The sequence below is a fragment of the Scomber scombrus genome, chromosome 1 (genome assembly GCF_963691925.1).
Source record: "Scomber scombrus chromosome 1, fScoSco1.1, whole genome shotgun sequence".
Lineage (NCBI taxonomy): Eukaryota > Metazoa > Chordata > Actinopteri > Scombriformes > Scombridae > Scomber > Scomber scombrus.
This window is the reverse complement of record NC_084970.1, coordinates 19,120,538-19,140,047: the sequence shown is the minus strand read 5'-3', so window position 1 is coordinate 19,140,047 and position 19,510 is coordinate 19,120,538. Positions and strand designations below refer to the sequence as shown.

At 41.0% G+C, this 19,510-nt stretch overlaps 1 pseudogene; it reads right to left on the bottom strand.

The window, feature by feature from the left end:
* LOC133990636 (uncharacterized) lies at positions 1–16,928 on the bottom strand (annotated as a pseudogene).
* Positions 16,929–19,510: the final 2,582 nt, after the last annotated feature.

Genomic DNA, 19,510 nt, shown 5'->3' with positions numbered 1-19,510 from the left:
GAAACATCACCTGGATGCGCTGGGACGCATCATCAGTGTTGTAACCTGGGGTCACCAGGTGTTTTGGGTCTCACAACATACACCCTCGCCCAGGTGACCCGGCCGGGGTTGATCAAGCCCCAACCTGCGTCCCAGCAGCGACCCACGGATCAGCCCTCTTTATCCAAAGCCACCTTGTAGCTTTCTCTGCGGCTTCGCTTGCGGATTAAATGGCCCTCTTCTTGGCTGCTCCTGTCACGCCCAATCGAGAGAGGACTTTGCAGAGTGAACGTCCTGCAAAGCCTCTGCAGCCGACCTCTATGGGCTCGTAGAATGTTCTCCAGCCTCTGCCCCTGCACTCCTCCACTAGTTCCTGGTACTTCGCACGTTTCCTCTCATTAGCTTCTTCTATGCGCTCTTCCCAGGGCACTGTAAGTTCCAGCATGATCAGGTGTCTTGCAGCTTCAGAGGTAATGATCATGTCTGGCCGGAGCGATGTTGCTGGGAACTTCAGCTGCTTTCCCAGGTCGACCTGCAGCTGCCAGTCAGAGGCTGTGTGGAGGAGGCCTGTTGTTGTCTCTGGCCGAGCGCAGGGCTTCTCTCCAGCCTTCACGAAGGGGATTGCCCTCTTCGGAGCTTGATGGTGCTTGCTGGTGCTGATGGCTGAGGCTACACTTTCGGCAACTGCCTTGATACCAACGATAGTGGCCATCTGCCAGGGCCTTTGGGCAGCTGCTGAGGAGATGTTCCAAGGAGCCTCTTTCAGAGCAGAGAGGGCAAGAAGGTGTCTCGCTCTTCCCCTAAACGTGGAGGTTTGCTGGGCTTGGCAGGGCATCATAGACTGCTTGCACCAGGAACCGGACCCGATGGAAATCTGCCTGCATGATGTTTGACCAGGTGATCCTTCGCTGCAGCGCACTTTCCCACTTAGTCCAGGCTCCCTGCTGCCGAAGTCCTACCACTCTGCTCACTCGCTCTTCCTCCACACTAGCTCGAACCTCTTCCTGGAGTAGATGGTGTCTCTCCTTGCCCTGGGTCTTGCTAACTTGGGTCTTTGGGAAGTAACCCAAGACTGCTCTACCAGACGCCAAGGTGCCCACCAGTGCCTTTTGTCTAAGGCATGATTCTGCGACTTCCACTGCCTTGTCCGCCCTCCATTTCCTTCCTGTCCTGACCTCTGTGCCGGCTGTTGACACTGCAAAGTGTCCCTGTACTGAGTCCCTGTACTGTAGGGCTTCTCTTGTGCGTGCTACCTTGAATTCTTCAGTGAGGCCACTGAATGGTAGCTGCAGTGTGTTACTCGTCCCATACAATGCTGCACTGGAGAGGCTGCATGGAAGACCCAGCCACTTCCGAAGAAAGCCACTGATCTTCCTTTCAAGGGACTCCATGGTTGTCATAGGGACTGCATAGATCAGGAGTGGCCACAGGACTCGGGGCAGGATGGAATGCTGGTAGATCCAGGCTTTAAATCTGCCAGGTAGGCCAGACTTGTCAACCTTGGTGAGCCAAGTGCCGAGCTGTTGCGTGGACTTCTGGATGGCGACGGTGTCTTTCAGTCTTGAGTCAAAGAGCTTTCCTAAACTCTTGACTGGCTGTTCTGTGATGGATGGTATGACCGTTCCTGAGATTGAGAACCGCAACTTGTCAGTCACCTTACCCTTCTTCAACACCATGGACCTTGACTTAGACGGCTTAAAACTCATCCTTGCCCAGGTGATGAGTTTCTCAGGTCCTTGTAGGATCTACCTGCTACCTGGGACCGATGTTGTCGTGATGGTGAGGTCGTCCATGTATGCTCTTATCGGAGGCTGTCGTACACCAGACTTGGTCAGGGGCCCTCTGCATTCCACCTCGGCTGATTTGACCACCATGTTCATGGCAAGGGCGAAAAGAACAACAGAGATTGTACAGCCTGTTATTATTCCTTTCCCCAGACGATGCCAGTCTGATGTTTCCAACCCAGAAGTGACCCTCAGCCTGAAATTATTGTAGTAATCCAGGATCAGATCCTTAATCTTACTGGGAACATGTTGGTGGTCTAGTGCGAGCTCCACCAGCTTGTGAGGTATAGACCCGTAGGTGTTGGCCAGGTCCAACCACAACACTGCAAGGTCTCCTCTATTTTCATGAGCCTCTCTGATGAGCTGCGTAACTACACCAGTGTGCTCCAAGCACCGGGGACTCCAGGAACCCCGCCCTTCTGGACAGAGGGGTCGATGTAGTTGTTCTTGGGGAGATACTCGGTCAGTCTTCTGGAGACGATGCTGAAAAACACCTTCCCTTCTACACTCAACAGTGAGATTGTCCGGAACTGGTCGATGTTTCTCGAGTTCTCCTCTTTGGGGATCCACTGGTCAACAACTCTCCCTCTTCTCCAGATCACCTTTAAGGTCTTCCATAGGTGCCGGAGAAGCTCTGGGCAGCACTTGTAGACGAAGTAGGGTACACCGCTGGGTCCTGGAGTAGATGATGATCGAGCTGCCTTAATGACCTCCTCCACCTCCTTCAGGCTCAACTCCCTCAGATTGAACTTTGTTGTTGGGGGGGGGCGGGGTTGTAGGGTCTGTAGGCGTACAGATCTTGTTCCCTAATTGGGTCGCTTAAGGAGTCTTGGAGGAGGTGATTCATTTCCTCTGTAGAGCACTCAAGACGGCCGCTGCGCTTGTCCCCAAGCAGTCGCTTGATTGGAGATCTCATCCTCCCCCCCTCTCGGGATCTCCTGGGGGTATAACTCTTTAGGGCTTTCTGTAGCTTTTTGGGGTTCTTTCTCACGAAAGACACAGGCTGTGGTGCTAACCCAGACTGTCCCGGATGCCGTCTTTCCGAGCTGTCAGCTGTCTCTCCAGTAGTCGCCAAACTGTTCTTGGTTGTCACCTAGTCTAAAGCCAGAACTTTAGTTTACAAGAAACATCATCTGGATGCGCTGGGACGCATCATCAGTGTTGTAACCTGGGGTCACCAGGTGTTTTGGGTCTCACAACATACACCCTCGCCCAGGTGACCCGGCCGGGGTTGATCAAGCCCAACCTGCGTCCCAGCAGCGACCCACGGATCAGCCCTCTTTATCCAAAGCCACCTTGTAGCTTTCTCTGCGGCTTCGCTTGCAGATTAAATGGCCCTCTTCTTGGCTGCTCCTGTCACGCCCAATCAAGAGAGGACTTTGCAGAGTGAACGTCCTGCAAAGCCTCTGCAGCCGACCTCTATGGGCTCGTAGAATGTTCTCCAGCCTCTGCCCCTGCACTCCTCCACTAGTTCCTGGTACTTCGCGCGTTTCCTCTCATTAGCTTCTTCTATGCACTCTTCCCAGGGCACTGTAAGTTCCAGCATGATCAGGTGTCTTGAAGCTTCAGAGGTAATGATCATGTCTGGCCGGAGCGATGTTGCTGGGAACTTCAGCTGCTTTCCCAGGTCGACCTGCAGCTGCCAGTCAGAGGCTGTGTGGAGGAGGCCTGTTGTTGTCTGTGGCCGAGCGCAGGGCTTCTCTCCAGCCTTCACGAAGGGGATTGCCCTCTTCGGAGCTTGATGGTGCTTGCTGGTGCTGATGGCTGAGGCTACACTTTCGGCAACTGCCTTAAGCCCCTTGTCATGGCGCCAACGATAGCGGCCATCTGCCAGGGCCTTTGGGCAGCTGCTGAGGAGATGTTCCAAGGAGCCTCTTCCAGAGCAGAGAGGGCAAGAAGGTGTCTCGCTCTTCCCCCAGTGTGACTTTTGGACTGGATAAAAAAGTGATTTTTTATTTTTATTTTAATGAAGTGTTTTAAGTTTGTTTTTTTATTGTTTGATAATCACAGCTTCCCATATTTCCACCACCTGCAAGCCTATGAAAAACAGTGTATTTTCTATGTTTATCTTTCTTTCATAGCCTCAAAAGCAGTTAACAAGAACGAAGGGGGACCAGAGCTTAACGTGCGACTGCACATTCTCATTAAAAAGGGGTTACTAAGACAAGATAGAGAAACAAAATAAACAATCACCAGTCGCACCATTCCTCATCCAGAGCAAGAATGTAGAAGCTGTCGGACCGCTGGGATCCAGAGGCCTGTTAGTGATGACACTTCTGATCTATTTTCTCTGCAGCCTCTCAGCCTTGACAAAGTCCAGCATCAGTGGATTTCTTTCTCTTACACTCACACACACACACACACACACACACACACACACACACACACACACACACACACACACACACACACACACACACACACACACACACACACACACACACACACACACACACACACAAGCCATTTGTTTTGTTAAGTACGTGCTAAATGCTACAAGGTGATTATCAGGAAAGGGGGTGATCTCTGTTTTCTCTAGAAACCAAAGAGTTTCAATAACATCAATAGGAACAACTCAATTTGAGTTCTCAGACCTCCTTGAACTTTACTGAAATTATTCAGTGTTGGAAAGCCCACCAGTGAGTCACAATATGCTCCATAGCTACCTATTTAAACATTACAATAATCTATGACAAAAAAAAATAGGTGCTGGGTCCATTCTTTCTTTAAGAAGGCACAAACTGTTTGTTTTAAACAACTGCAGAAGTTAAACATTATTTAATAAGACAAGAAGACATAGTCATTTATACTATAGGGATATTAATTTGGAAATCACAAATTGTTACTTTCTGACAATCTAATGATTCATTATCCAATAAAACAATTAAGGATTTACATATATTTATAATGTGGTCACAACTTCATTAAGGCTATTTTTCAGTCACCCACCCACCCCACTCCCCAACCCCATCCCCAAGTGCTTTCCTTTACATTTTTTTTTTACCTCTGAACTACTGGTGGGAATATTAATCTAGATAGATTAGAGTTACCCCTTTTGCCTAGGATGTTTAAAGACATTAGTAGTGCAAGGGAGTCTAGTGCATGAGGCTGCAGCTAAAACAAGGCTCCCAAAGAACCTTTTTCCTTCTTTTTTTTTTTTTTTTTGCAAGTGCATTTATTCAGAATTGCCAGCGTTGCTCTTTCTACGGATCTCCAAAAGACTGGTTTTACACTGTCTACACGCATTACTCCCATAGTCTGTTGAAGGCTGATCCTGTCACCCACATCTTTCCTGCAGCCGGGCCACCCAGCCTGGATGTGCCTCCAACATGTCATCCCTCTGTGTGGTCCTTAACAAAAGAGAAACACAGAGACAGAGGGAAGCACAGCAGTGCCAACCAAGAGAGAGATGTTTCAAAATATGACAGTGTCATCTCTGGGAAGGGAACAGAAACAAGAGAAAAAAGAAACAGTGAAAGGAAAAAAAATATGTGAAGAAAATAAATAAAAGCAGAGCCAGAGGTAAGCTCCAGTCCCAGTTATGCTGTAGGTGAATTTAAAAAAATTTAACTCTAAGGAAAAATATATAAAGTACATCATTAAGGGTAAAGTGTAACTTTTAGTAGAGATTACATTTAATTTATTTTACTTATTTATCACCAGATGTGGTTTGGGGAAGTTTAGATTTTTCAAAACTGTCATATTTGGTCATTATTATTTCTCATGTGGGTTTTTTTTTTTAACACAAAGAAGAGGAAAGTGTCCAAAAAACACAAATGAAAACAAAGTAATATGTGCTGATGAGATAAGAAAGTCACATTTTCACTTCAAAACAAACAAAAGCAACTAGATAAATTATGATGCTGATAAAGACATAAAACATAACTAAATGCCAAAAACAGTCTTGAAACCAATTATATCATTGTCATAAATTATGCATTTATTATTAGTCTGAGCCAAAGAACAACACAGACTCGTATGAAAGGTTCCAACAAAATACTAAACTTTACATTGGAGAATAAATAGAGTGTATTAAGAAAAATGTATATTTATCACTATAAAGTGACTGCAGTGATGTCAGCTGCAAAAAGGGCCAACATGGCACTCTTCAGGGAGAGAAAGTATATTAAGTTCAGATTTTGAGTTTATATTTGGCACAGGGGCCACTCTGTAGCTAAAGATGGAACATAACAACTGAAACTGGATTTTATATGTGTATTACAAGTTGTAATACCCAGTCTGCATTTTCCCAACCTGTAATCCATACACAAGGGAGTTTTTGTGTGTTGGTACACCAGTGTTGAGTAAAGGCCATTATACTTAGACTGTTTCTGTTTCACCAACACAAGACAGGCCAGGAGCTCTTAATGGCATCAACAGCATGTAACCAAACCAAGCAGCACCTACCACTGCTTAGACTGAAGCCAATGTGGAAGTACAATCTTAATGGCAATACCACTGACAACCACAAACAAACAAACAAACAACAAATGTATCATTAGGGTCTCAATACCTGCATTATGTAGCTCTAATAAGTGTGCTGGGCTATATTAATTAGATTTGAGTTTTGATGTCTGCCCTGATGGAGTTGATTGACAGCTGTGATTGGAAGTTGGCTCACCTGCTTCATTCCAAGTCAAGTATGCACCACTCAGTGTTCTCAGTAAGCTTTGATTAAGTCTCAGCTAGCGGGGCATGCTTAAAGAGCTACCCTGAACTCCTATTTTAGATGGTCCTGGTTTCAAACTGAAAAGATGACACCAAACATAAGCAGCAACTCTGGACATCACACCTCGCTATGCCCATCTCTATATACAGTCTATTAACATGACTCCATTAAGCAATATGCGTCACACATACAGACAGTAGAGTGTCACCTCTTTGAAATCTTTGTCAGAAACAATTAGAACACGTATGTGTTCTAATTGTATCTGTCACTAGAGGTAGAAAGATGAATCATTTTACTGATAAGAATCACTTCTTCAGCTCAGTTTAAAGATTTGTAGTCACTGACGATGTAGTTAACTTTTTTTCTAAGCTAAATGGTTGCATCATCAAATGCACTTTATTACATATGGCAGTAAATGAATGCATCATAGGGCATGTTCAATCTATTGGTAGCCCAGTAGTACAAAACTAGCCTATGCAAGTACTGCACATAGCAGCCTGTTGTATTATTAACAACAGAGTTGTATTGAGATTAGTATTGTGTCTATTAATATGCTTTAAGAAGGAGGTCACATACTTGAAATCATGGCTCGGCTGACAGCAGCTCTCAGTCAGCAGTGGAGCCCCACTGCTAAAGGCTACTGATTCAGTCAGTGATAATGATGATTCAGAATAGTCAGTTCACTTTGAAGATTTTTTAATAAAGATTTGTTAAGATGAACTGTGAGGTAAATTTCAAGTAATAATACGCAAACAGGAGGATAGTTGAGGGTAAACTGGTGTAAGAAAAAATTTAATGAATGACTGAAACCTAAAGCTACACAACACTGACTGGGTCAACTGCAAAATGTTCAACAAGATAGTACCTTAACAGTCTATGGTATAAGCTAAAGGGCACACATTCTTTACACAACTCCGTTTTATGCTTACATAAGCAATTAAGAGGGTAATCCCAGTTGGGCTCAGATGCAGGACAAAAGCAGCAATTAGTAACATATATAGCAGTATGAAGTAGTATGAACATATGCCATTGATTGGCTTGAAAACTGGATGTGGCTTCGACAGAGACAACAAATATAATGAAATAAAGATGGACTCTGTTGTAGCAATCAAACAGCTTACAGTAAGTTGACCTACAAATACACAGTGAACCCCAAGTCTTTGTGATAGTAAGTTATCTTGCATTTCAAAATGTACACCGAACATGTTTTTTTTACAGCATTATACATATATAGTTGTAGTCAAGTTGAATAGCCTCCAACGCTTATTAAGTGGCACCAGCAGTTGTAATCTCCACCTGAAGAATTTGTCACTTTCTATACTTATGTGCTCGTTCTTTCTCTGTTCATGTCCATTTCTGCTTCCCATTTGCTTTTTTAGTGCCAGAGTTATCCATTTTTAGGCTTTCAGAGTCAGCGTTGGTGTCTGTAACATGGTTTTGATTGAAGCCTAATAAATTTGTGAGTGTTTGGGTGTCTGCCCAGTACTTATTGATTTGATGGAAAAGCTTCACTTCTCGTGTCTATAAAGTCTATTTGTGGAAACTGCAAGTTGTTGAAATTTGCCTGACTCTCCCAGAAGAGCGAACTGATAGACAGCATCCATGTTTTAAAGCCTGAATTAATTATAGCTGGAAAAAGTTTTTGTTTAATGTGTGTGCAATGTGAAATGCACTGGCAGACTCAGAGCTTTCTGATTGAATACAGCCTTCAGACTTTTTTGTTAAGTTGGATGATGCTTTGATATGTGAGTATATCTGATGTTAGTAAATAGTGAATCTCTAAATTGAAGCAATAGTGATACTGCAGCACAACAGAAGCTATCTTGTGCTAACACTTCACAGAGTGGTGCACAAAGTAAAATGTCAAAATAGGTGTAGCCAATATCACAGCTCTTTGTGAAAGCAATATATAGTGTTACATAGGTTACCTAAGGGGCTTTACTTGACATGCATGTTTGATTATTAATCTGATAAAATAAATGTTTTCTATATTTCTATATTGTATACGGTAGGTATAATAGTGCATCATCTGCATACAGCAATATTCTTGTTCTCTTTCTTGCTGACATTTATACCAAACATGAATCTGCCTTCTGTTACAACCTAGAGATACATGAGATACATGCTAATTTTTTACCCTACTTACATCAACACAATTGGAAGTAAGAACATTCTAGTTAGATAAGCTAATATTTTAAGCACAAAAAACATATGTTCTCTCTTACCTCTTGTGGTATGTAGCCAGGCAGATAGTTTTGGTTTTATTTACCCAGGCTTTGAAATATCCGTCTGGGAGATTTTTCCTGCCGTCCCCATGAAATTGAAGTAAATGTATTTGTGTTGCTCACTTCATTGAAAAATGACACTTCTCAGAAGTTCTTCATAATGCAGCAGGGCTTGATATATTAAATCCATTTCAAGTCATGGGCACACTTGTTAAAAAGAACTGAGTGTGATATTTTTTTGATTATTTTTTTTTTTTTAGAAGTGGTGGTTTTTGGAACAGACAGTAAATGTGAAGCAGCCGGCATGGTTTAGCACATACAGGGTTCAAACTCGACAGGTGGGGATGCCACTGGAACCAGAGTATCTCACTTTCAGCTCATTCTTTCCTCCACACCTCCCATGTCTGAATGAGCCAAGCAGCAAAGAAAAGGTTCTATGCATTATGTGTTTTTCTGGGCAGACTTGGAGGAGTCAATGTAACGGATGGGGATTATTATTAAATGGCACTCTGCTGAGAGAGGAAAGCTCTTAGGGCTGGTTCTCAGTGTGTCTTTGTCTGCTTTTTTTGTTAACATTATTGTATCATTAATGGGCAGAAAGGCAGTAAGCATTTCAACTTAATGTATTACTTCAATGAATAAGGAATTAATTTAGCATTTTAATGTGTGTTTCTTCACTTTTATGTTATTACTGTCTTCTGGGCTAGGTGAGGTTTACAGAACAACTTTGTTTTTAACTTGCAGACACAAACTTCAAAATGTGTTTAGATGGGACAACTCAGCTTAATCCTCACACCACATGTGAACAGTGTTTGGATAGATAATCACTGCTGCTACATTACATAATATAACACATATAGTATGTATACACCTAAAGTGATTCAGCATGTGGCAAACTCACACACAAGTAACAACATGAGAAAGTGAATGCATGTAAACACTACTGCAAAATCAAGACATTATGGGCGAGCAGCTGGGTGACTTTCAGCCACTAAATGGTGCAGCTCTGGTCTACAGAGATCCTGCTAATGATCATTCATGTGAACTCCATATCCTGCCCCAAAACCTCCAGCCTATTTATCTTTAGATGGTTTCTCTCTCACACACACAAACTCACACATAAACTCACACACAAACTCACACACACACACACACACACACACACACACACACACACACACACACACACACACACACACACACACACACACACACACACACACACACACACACACACACACACACACACATACACACACACACACACCCCTGTGCTCTGCCGTGTCTTTCCTCTTTCAAACATCAGACAGTATGTACATACAATAAGCATGCATACAGTCTCTTGAGAAGTCTATTTTCTGTCAGTGCTTACACCGACAAATTAAGCTATCCATATGTTAGTGAACAACAAACTACAAATGCCTGGCCTGCAAGAAACAACAGTGTGTTCCCCATCATTTGTTGTGAAAACAGTTCCTCTGGTGGCCTCCCTGCCCCCAGTCTGTATTTTGCCCACTGTAAATCATGATGAAATGGCTTGCAGGTGTCAGGATTAAAGAATACTCTGAAAGGATTTTCGGGCCACAGACACAGTCACAGCTGCTTCTCTCCTTTTGCCAGGTCCTTTATTGTTATTTGTTTTCTGTTTAGGGTGCTGAGTTGGATGCACGAAAGGAGCCTCCAAAGGTACCATAGTAAATGTAGCTTTGCAATAATTGCTGTGATGTTTGCAGTTATTCAAACATCTCAGCATACCTGCGTCATGCCACTAAACAGCATGTAATTCAGATATTTCTTTGCATGGGTGAACCACTGTCGCCCTGTCACATCTGGTGCCAATAAATACCTGTCACACATCAGCAGAGAGAGGAGCCAATGTAACATGGAACTGTGTCGTCTTAACCCTAACCCTATAATACAATTACATTGTACTCAGCTGTAACTGTTGAGGTCTTGGCACCATTTCCAAAAATAGGTCAGATATGTCAAGAAAGCAGTCAGGTAAAAAAACAACTTCCTTATTAGTCAAGTCTATTTGTAAAAAACAAGAAGGTAATGTCTGTTGACCTTTAGCAGCCATACTCACCATAATTGTACAATCAGGAATTATTAATGAAATTTTGGGTACACTTTTGGATTTACCTCCAAGTACAATTTTTGCTGATTTGGGAAACCAACTGGTTATTTACAATCTGTGTGACCAACAATCTGCTCATGCTTGATGCCATGTTGGAATTTTTTCCAGCAATGTCACCTCATTCTGACATCCCAACAATCACTGAAGTGTGTATATTGTTATCATAACCTGTAGTATAACCAGTGGCTTGAGCCATTAAAATAAAACCCAAGTTGAAACAAATGTTTTTCTCTAGGTTTTTATTGCTGTGCAGTAAGGCTGGCTGCAGTGTTTTGGACTGCTGTCAGTTACACAGCAGCTGGATGAGTAAATATGTCTATTTTTTCTCAGCTGAATGAGAAATAAGCCCGTTTTGATCACGATCATGTGGGAGTTGTCACCATAGAAATACATAACCCTTGTTTGTAAAAGTTGAAGTTAATTCTTTCTGACTTAACAGTGAGCATGCAGCTCACACTGGAAATGACCACATCCACTGATATAGATCTTTCTCACAGCAGACAGTTTGACTTGTCAGGTGTAACTAATAACATTAATGATGGCTCCATTCCATTTAGGTGGCCCAGTAAATAGTGCCAGTGAGCCAGCTTGCACAAAAGCAGAACCCTGGCACTGGAACACGTAATGGGAATGCAGCCATCATTAATTTTATTAGTTAAACCTGTGTTTGACAAGTAAAACTGCTGTGAGAAACATATATTAAAAAGGATTAGTGAATAGCTGAATGAACTATATATATAATGTAGTGTGCACTACATCATTTGTAATATCATACACTGTAATCTTGAGGCCTTTGATGACATTTAGATGTCAAAACAAAAAATGTAATCTGATTACATTATGGGATCTCCAAAGAATATTGTGAAAACATAATCATTCTTAATCACTGAGACTTGAAGGAACGTTTCCTTCAAACATCACTGACACCAAAGCAGAAAGGAGATGTAATAATATGTGGAGGGAATTTAGGTTAGTATATAGATGTGCCAGTAAAATGAAACTGTCCAGACCTGACTGCTGAGTGCAGTTTGTTGGACCACTTGTATATAGTCTAGATCTGTTCCAAGCACGTACCAGCCTCACTTGACATGCAAGTTGGACGTAAAAATGAGTGTTTACAGTGCCTGCCCTGGTTTTATCACTCTTGGCCAACACAGTTGTAATAATGATTACCTAGCACCTTGAGTCCAAAACCACTACGAGGTATTATATTGTATGAGGCTGTTGAGAAGTGATGAGCACCACTCATGCAAAGCCAAAGGGAAATGGGATTAAATAGGGTGAGCCAGAAAATTCCTCCTGGATACATTCCTATCAATAGGTGCCTTATGGGCAAAGTTTTGTCTTTTTTGTTAATATCATACACTTAATAAAGCTGTATTCTATTTATGTTAAACACCATTAAACCTGCATGAACCTTATCTTAACACTGAAGCAATTATGCATTGTGAGACAGTTACTTGCACTGCCTAATAGAGCCAATACTGCAGCTCACAGTGCAGCTCCTAGCCTCTTTTAGCTCATAGTTTTGGTTTTCCATCCCACACAGATGGTTGATGGTTGGTTCCCACAGCTCTAATCAATCCTCCATTTAAAACTATAGGCAGCCATTTCCAGCAAAAAAAACTCAGACATCCAATTGTACACAGGCCTTTACATGGATGTATACTGGTAAAGGACCAGAACAAATCAGGGACCTTGGCTGAACTGTGAACCATCAGAGGCTGAGCCCAGATTCTCCACCAGAAAACTTACTTCTAAATAGACTTTTTCCATGCATTTTTTCTTGCATGTGAAGGTTACACATTACTTCAAAATGTGAAAATTGGAAAAGAATGAAGGGTTTGGATCTGATTTACTGTATAATCTGCACATGAATATTCCAGCCACTCAAACCAAAATGAGCATCATATCACATACTATTAATAATAGGCCTACATGATGGAAAATCCTTAAAACCCAAAATACAATGGAGCTTAAGAAAACATCTTCAGTGTTACAGGCCAGGCGACACCAATGGAACAAATTATGATTTATTAAAGGGAATATGTTAGTTTAAAGGATAATTCTGGTTTATTTCAATCTGATTTAATTCCCATAATGTTGTTTTATGGGTCATGGTTACTTCACAATCAGCAGCTCCATCATAGAGACTCAGGGACACAGAACTTGTGCAAAACAATCTATATCAGGAAAGCTGCCTTCTACACCTTTTCAAATAAACCTGATTTTTACATGAATCATTTCAAACACCTCTCTCTGAACAAAAATTAACACAGAAACTAACCACTTGGTAAGGCCATTAAGGCTAACTGCATAGGGTTCTACATCTGGGGCAACTTGCACGTTGTTTTATGTGCGAGGGCTTAGTGTGGGTTAATGCTAAAGAGTGGTAGATGAGATAAAATAGTTTGTGCCTGCAAGTTTCCTAATCGCAAGAATAAGATAATAAAATAGAAACTGCAGTTTTCACACACAGTTTGCCCCGATATACTTTGTTCTGAACAAAGTCTGTTTCTCTGAATTTCTATGACGGAGCTGGCGAGTGCAGTTAGCATTACCAATAGAGGCACAATGACCACATTTATGAGAAGTACATCAGTTTTAAATAAACCACAATTGTCCTTTAAATCAAGCAATTTAGAGATGACTCCCAAGACATCTTTTATGACCAGCTCAATGTGTGAGGTATAAGGGCTTGGCAAAATAAAGGAAAACCACATGGGATTTTGACTTTGAAGCAGTCTCATCAAAATTGTAGAGATAATTACACAGCTGAATCATGACACATTCACTGCCTATGCAGCATGTGTCAGATGTACAAAATTTAAAAAAAGGTTATATCTGCTAGACCTACATGTTCAAAAATAGGCTAACGGCACAGTGGAGCACCTGTTGTTGCAAGATTGAGCTCACAAATTAACTACGTCTTTATAAATGATCATTATAGAATAGACTCAACAAATTTACAATAAACTGCATAAATGTAGTTAAATGAGTTGCAGAATTACATTTTAGATTTAGCAGGTTTAAAAAAAAATGTTGCGTGTGTGTGATTATGTGTACACACATTATTATTAAGATCTGTATGTCTCGAACATTAGCAAATTTGAAAAAAGAACATGGATGCCATAGCCACAGTCTGAGTGGCAGCACCTGCTTGAAGAAGTAAATGATGCAGCTTGTAAAACATGTCACAGAGGAACGCAACCTTGTTCTCTCCTCCACCTCTTCCTGCATCCATGACTCCTCCACACTCTGCTTTTTATTACCCAGTGCCGTGGCACCTGTAGGGACTGAGAAAAGGATGTATATACAAGTCAACCAGGACCATCTGCAGCCTGTAAATGTTTGCCAGAGTGTGATACATTCTTCATTGGTCATGGCCCTCTTTCAAATGTTGTTATGTTTTGTGCTGACAGAGAAGAAAGAGCAACAGGAAGACAAACCGTCTTCATGAATTTACTTAAGTGACTGCATGACACTCTACCCTCAAGAGAAATGAATTATTTTATGTTCACTATTACACATTGTTATTGCTGTTGTCAAAAGAAATGTAAATGGGCTCAAGTTGTTTTGAATTTCAGTATTTGAATGGTAACTTAGTGAGATGTGTGTCATGTAAAAGAATTTCGTTTTTCATCTCAAATATGACTTTCAAACATCATTACTTGTTGCACCCACTGTGCCCTTGGCTGAACACTGTCATTAATTTGGATGTAAAGAGACAGCGTCATAGAGATCAAAGTGTATGTCACTTTTAGTTTAGCTTTATTGTAGGCTGTATAGGATGGAGAGTTAAAGAAATACAGACCTTGAATATGTCCTCCTTTTATCCAGCACAGAAAGTCAAAAGGCATTTAGGTAAAATAAAATATATTTTGTATATTCAGTAATATAATTAATATAATATTACACATCATTATTTTCTTTGATTAAAAACTTTCCTTTCTGGTTAAACTTTTTTAATAAATTGTTTTTCAATGCAGTAGAAGATTGTACCAGTATATTTGGATGTGCTCACTTTTGTTGGTTTTACTCTAAGTCACAGGGTTAAGATATTTTAATAAAACACACTGTTTTGTGTGATTTTCTCACTGTTCATCTTACTTGCCCTACTGGTAAAAGTACGTAGGTGAAATACTACAACAACACAAAGGAATGCATTATAATGGCTGAAACAACAAAAGTAACATCTTAAAAATACAAGGAGTTTAAGCCACTTTTCTCTGACGTAGGAACAGCCACCAGAGGGCAACAGCTAAAACTCTCACCATTTAGTCTATTTTTCCAGCTTTAAAAAATAAAAAAATGAATAGAAAATGATTATGAGGCTGTTTTCCATATTTTTCATCTTATTTGCCACATTAATAATCACACCTGATGCAGTGACATCATATCTGTATACAAATAGCAATGACCAGAAGAGGGCAGGTGGTTATTCATTTGGAGGGATATTCAAAAATGCACTCCAACTATCTGAATTTTTTTTTTAAAGAAAAAAATGCTTTTTTAATACAATAATAAATATGTCAGTTTCTAGTCTGTTATGTTTCTGCTCCTGGAGCAGTGATAAGCTTCATCCTAGCAGAATTTTGCCTCCTTTAGTTCTAAAATCCATTGTTGTCCATGTCTATAGTTGTTTATCCAAAACACTTTGCAGTCTGAAATGTTACATCTCAGCTGGAATATATTTACACAGTACAGGAAGTCCACTTATAAGAGGGTGTAGCTGCCTGTCTGTCTGACAGACTGTCTCAAAGAAAACAAAACATTAATAAATAAATAAGGAAAAAAGTCTGGGCCTCCCACTCCCACTCAGTCTCCTCCGGTTTATCATACTCGTATCCAACCATCCTGTGGGGCCGGAGCCGTGCAGCAGAGTCTGTACTCCAACGTGCTATACTGCAATCAAAAACACCTGGCCTCAGGGCTTGGAATGGTCACAACATTACAGCATATAAACGAGCCAACTACTCCATATAGAGGCCCCATAATTGTTGGACTGAAGAGGATTTCTGCTTTTTTTTTTTTTTTTTAAGACACAAAACCCAGGGCCAAACATAACTGTCCAGGACAGACTTCATGAACACATTTTTACAAACAAACAGGAATTACTGGGAGAGCTGTACTTCAATTACTCACTGAGCTGTGAGACTCTGCCTTGAATTGGAAATGAAATGTATTGTCCTTCAACTTTAAGTGACTTACAACTGCCACACATTTCACCCATCTCACACCTTCAATGTGAAAAATGATTTGGCATTAGCAGTTTTTTTCCCCTTCTTTTTTAAAAATATATTGCAGGTTAAATTTCATGACACTTTTAGTAAAACTTTTAAGATATGGCATGACTGCGCTTAGCTGAATTTACAATTTTGGTGCAGTTGAGATGTTCACAAATCAAGGGGCATGATTTCATTCAAGCAGTAATGAAAAACAATATTATGTTGTTTTGGTCCACCCTTGTTTCTGGACAACTTTAGATTGATGTCACAAACAACACTGGCCAAGAAATTAGTAAACTGCATGATTGCCACAACTGACATTACCCAGATTTTTATAATCTTTCACCAGGCACTTACTGAATATGATGCTCTGAGATAATCAACAGTGCTTTCTACTTGTATTGGGAATTTGTGTCAGATAATGGGAAAGGATGACTCGAACTTTAAGTAAATCCTTTACTCAGAGAGATTCAGCAGATTCATGTATCAAGGTTTTTTAGTTTAATTAGGCACAATACAAACCTCTATAATCAACATAATTCTACAATAAAAAATAATTGAGGGCTCAAATTTCACATAATACAAGATGGGGGGAGTAAACATAGAACATGTGAAGTGTAAAAATGCTTGAGAGGAAAAAAAAACTTGGACAAAAGTGCATTGTTGTTGTAACATTAATGGGGATATAAGAATAAGAATTTTCCTCCTCATTATGACCAAGCTGCCGGGCAGGGTCTCTGGTTTCTCCCCCCTGCCGTGCCCTGGCACCCCCGCAGCATCCCCACAGAGACGGCTTCCTTGCCATGATGAGCTTTTGACAGGCCCCAAAACAGCCTGCTTAATGCTGTGCCAGGCCAGACATGGAGCGGCTGGGATGCTGGCAGCTTCTTGGCCCACACCATGCATCACGGGCCTCAACCCATTTTACCCCTCCTTTCCCTCCTCTCTCTCTCTCTCTCTCTCTCTCTCTCTCCGCCCTTTCTTTCTAGTGCCTCAGGATTGTTATGCAAAGCTTTCCAAGCAGAGATTGTGGGAGTTCTTTCAAGCACAGATGTATCCAGATCATATTTGTACAATCTCTCATCGTGGCCAGAGATTAAGATCGGGGCTGCTGCTATCTCGGCAGAGAAGCCAGGTGCGAGGCTGTGGCCTCACCTGGGACACGCAACACACCTTTAAAATGCAGAGATTCACTATCTGGATCTCTGCTGACAGCTGTTTATCCCTCAGATTCCCTCAGACATAGTGATTCAAGCTCTTAATAGTTGCAGCACTATTGATAAAATGCACAATAAGAGGTTAAAAACATCCACAGGAGAATATAACAACTTTAATAACATTTCTTATTTCAATAATTAACAGTTGTTTTTGTTTTTTTAGATTCAGCATGAAAACTGGGCATAAGAATAAAACCTCAATTTGCAGAGACTAAGAACAAAGATACACTACTGCCATCCAGTGTTAAACTATGAGTACTGCCTACAGTGAGTTAAAACAAACATGTAGTCCATCTGCTACAAGTGACTACACAAGGATAACTCATCACAGCTACACCATGCCTTCTCCATTTGTGGTCTGTTTTATGGCTTTTGAACTGTAAACATTGTTCCAAGGAAAAGGAAACACCTAATGCTTGTGTTGTGACATTCTCATCGTCATAGGCTGGTTTACTGGACTGGATTAAAACTATATCAACTCAGTTATCGAAAAATAACTGTGTTGATAAAAATGAGGGCCTATAATCTGTCTCATAACCAGGACAAGAGTGTGTATAATAAAATAACAGTGCATGTGCGTTACAGATTTTTATAAGCACATGTTCTGAAAATCAAGTTAAAGCAATGACTATTGATTACACTTATTAAAAGCACTTCATTATAAATGGATGGAGATTGAAAAGACTCTTTCGAGAAGGATGTAAGACCTTGTTGTTTGGGATCAGAGAATTGAAGCTTTTTTAACAACATTTGAAAGTGTGAAATAAGACAGGGCTACTGAGATTTTCACACTCAACAGTTTACCACGTGTAAAGACAAAAACACACAATGGATACAGCTGCCAACAGCCACACAGATCCTCATTGTGTCCACGCAGAAACTCTAGGTCGAGGAACTGAGAATTGTTAGTGGTTGAAATATATTCGTTGGTTTAATGACTCCTGGTGTGAGTTGCAACAATCATTAAGGGACTAGTGTATGGAGAAAACCACAGATACATGCATGGATGTAAATATGGTTCATGTGCTCTGCTGCTTGATGTCCATTTACAATGAATACTCAGACAGACAAAGTTACTTTATTAATACAGATTTTTAGTTATATAAGATTGAATTATATCCACCATCTACAAATATGACATGTACCAAAATCTCTGTAAAACACCTGGTACAGTTCAGACTCCAATGAATAAAAGATGGTCTAAATACAATATGCCAGTGTGTGTATTTAACACACAACCAATCAAAGGAAACATAGTCCTCTGACCACACTTATATGCTATAAACTAGCCATGTCTGGTGAATGTAGAAACAATGAAAAAAGAAAACAATCTTAAGAATGTAAAAATGCAATAAATCCTTCCCATGACTATGTTTTACAACCAGTTCCAGACACCTCTGTCTTTCTTTTTTCTTTTTTCTACAGATTCACCCACCAGTCAGGGAATATTTTCGTAACTACATTAATGGTGAGACAGCTGCAGGGCTCTCATGCATGTTGCAGCCACATATCATGCTTCCTCAGGCAGTCAACAGTCATGACATAAACTATGTGCTCGCTTCCTCTCACACACACATTTCATGGTGAGATAAGTGGAGACCTCAGCAGAGTCCTGTCAAGAAAGTATTTACTTTCCTTGTCGCCCCCATCAAGAGAACACACACAAACACACATACACATACACAGAGAGAGAGAGAGAGAGAGAGAGAGAGAGAGAGAGAGAGAGAGAGAGAGAGAGAGAGAGAGAGAGAGAGAGAGAGAGAGAGAGAGAGAGACACACGTGCTCAGTTGTTTGCTACTCATTCACAGCTCACTGCATTTGCATATGAAACATTTGTCTCACACTGGATATACACACACAAATGAGCAGCATTGTCTTCCATCGCATGCATCCACCTTACCTTAGAGTGAAAGATGCATAAAATGGCAAATATTTGACATCAGAAAAACACATTTTCACCATTAAAACAGTTTCTCTTGATTCAGTTCTGGTGCAACGAGAGGAGAGAGCTGGTTCTAATTGGGATGAGGAGATAGGCTGTAACCTTATCTGCAGAAAGCTGCTGTGTGCTGCATTATTTCATCTCCTTGTGTGCCCTGAAAAAATATGACAAGAACTTCAGAGAATGGAAAAAGCATGACCTCAGACTTTGTAACCTGGCAGATATAATCCAATCATTCTACTGAGGGCCTAACTTGCGTTTAACGCCAGTCTATACATCATACTGTATATCTAATTTAAGACTGAGCTGACTGGTCTTTGAAGAGGCA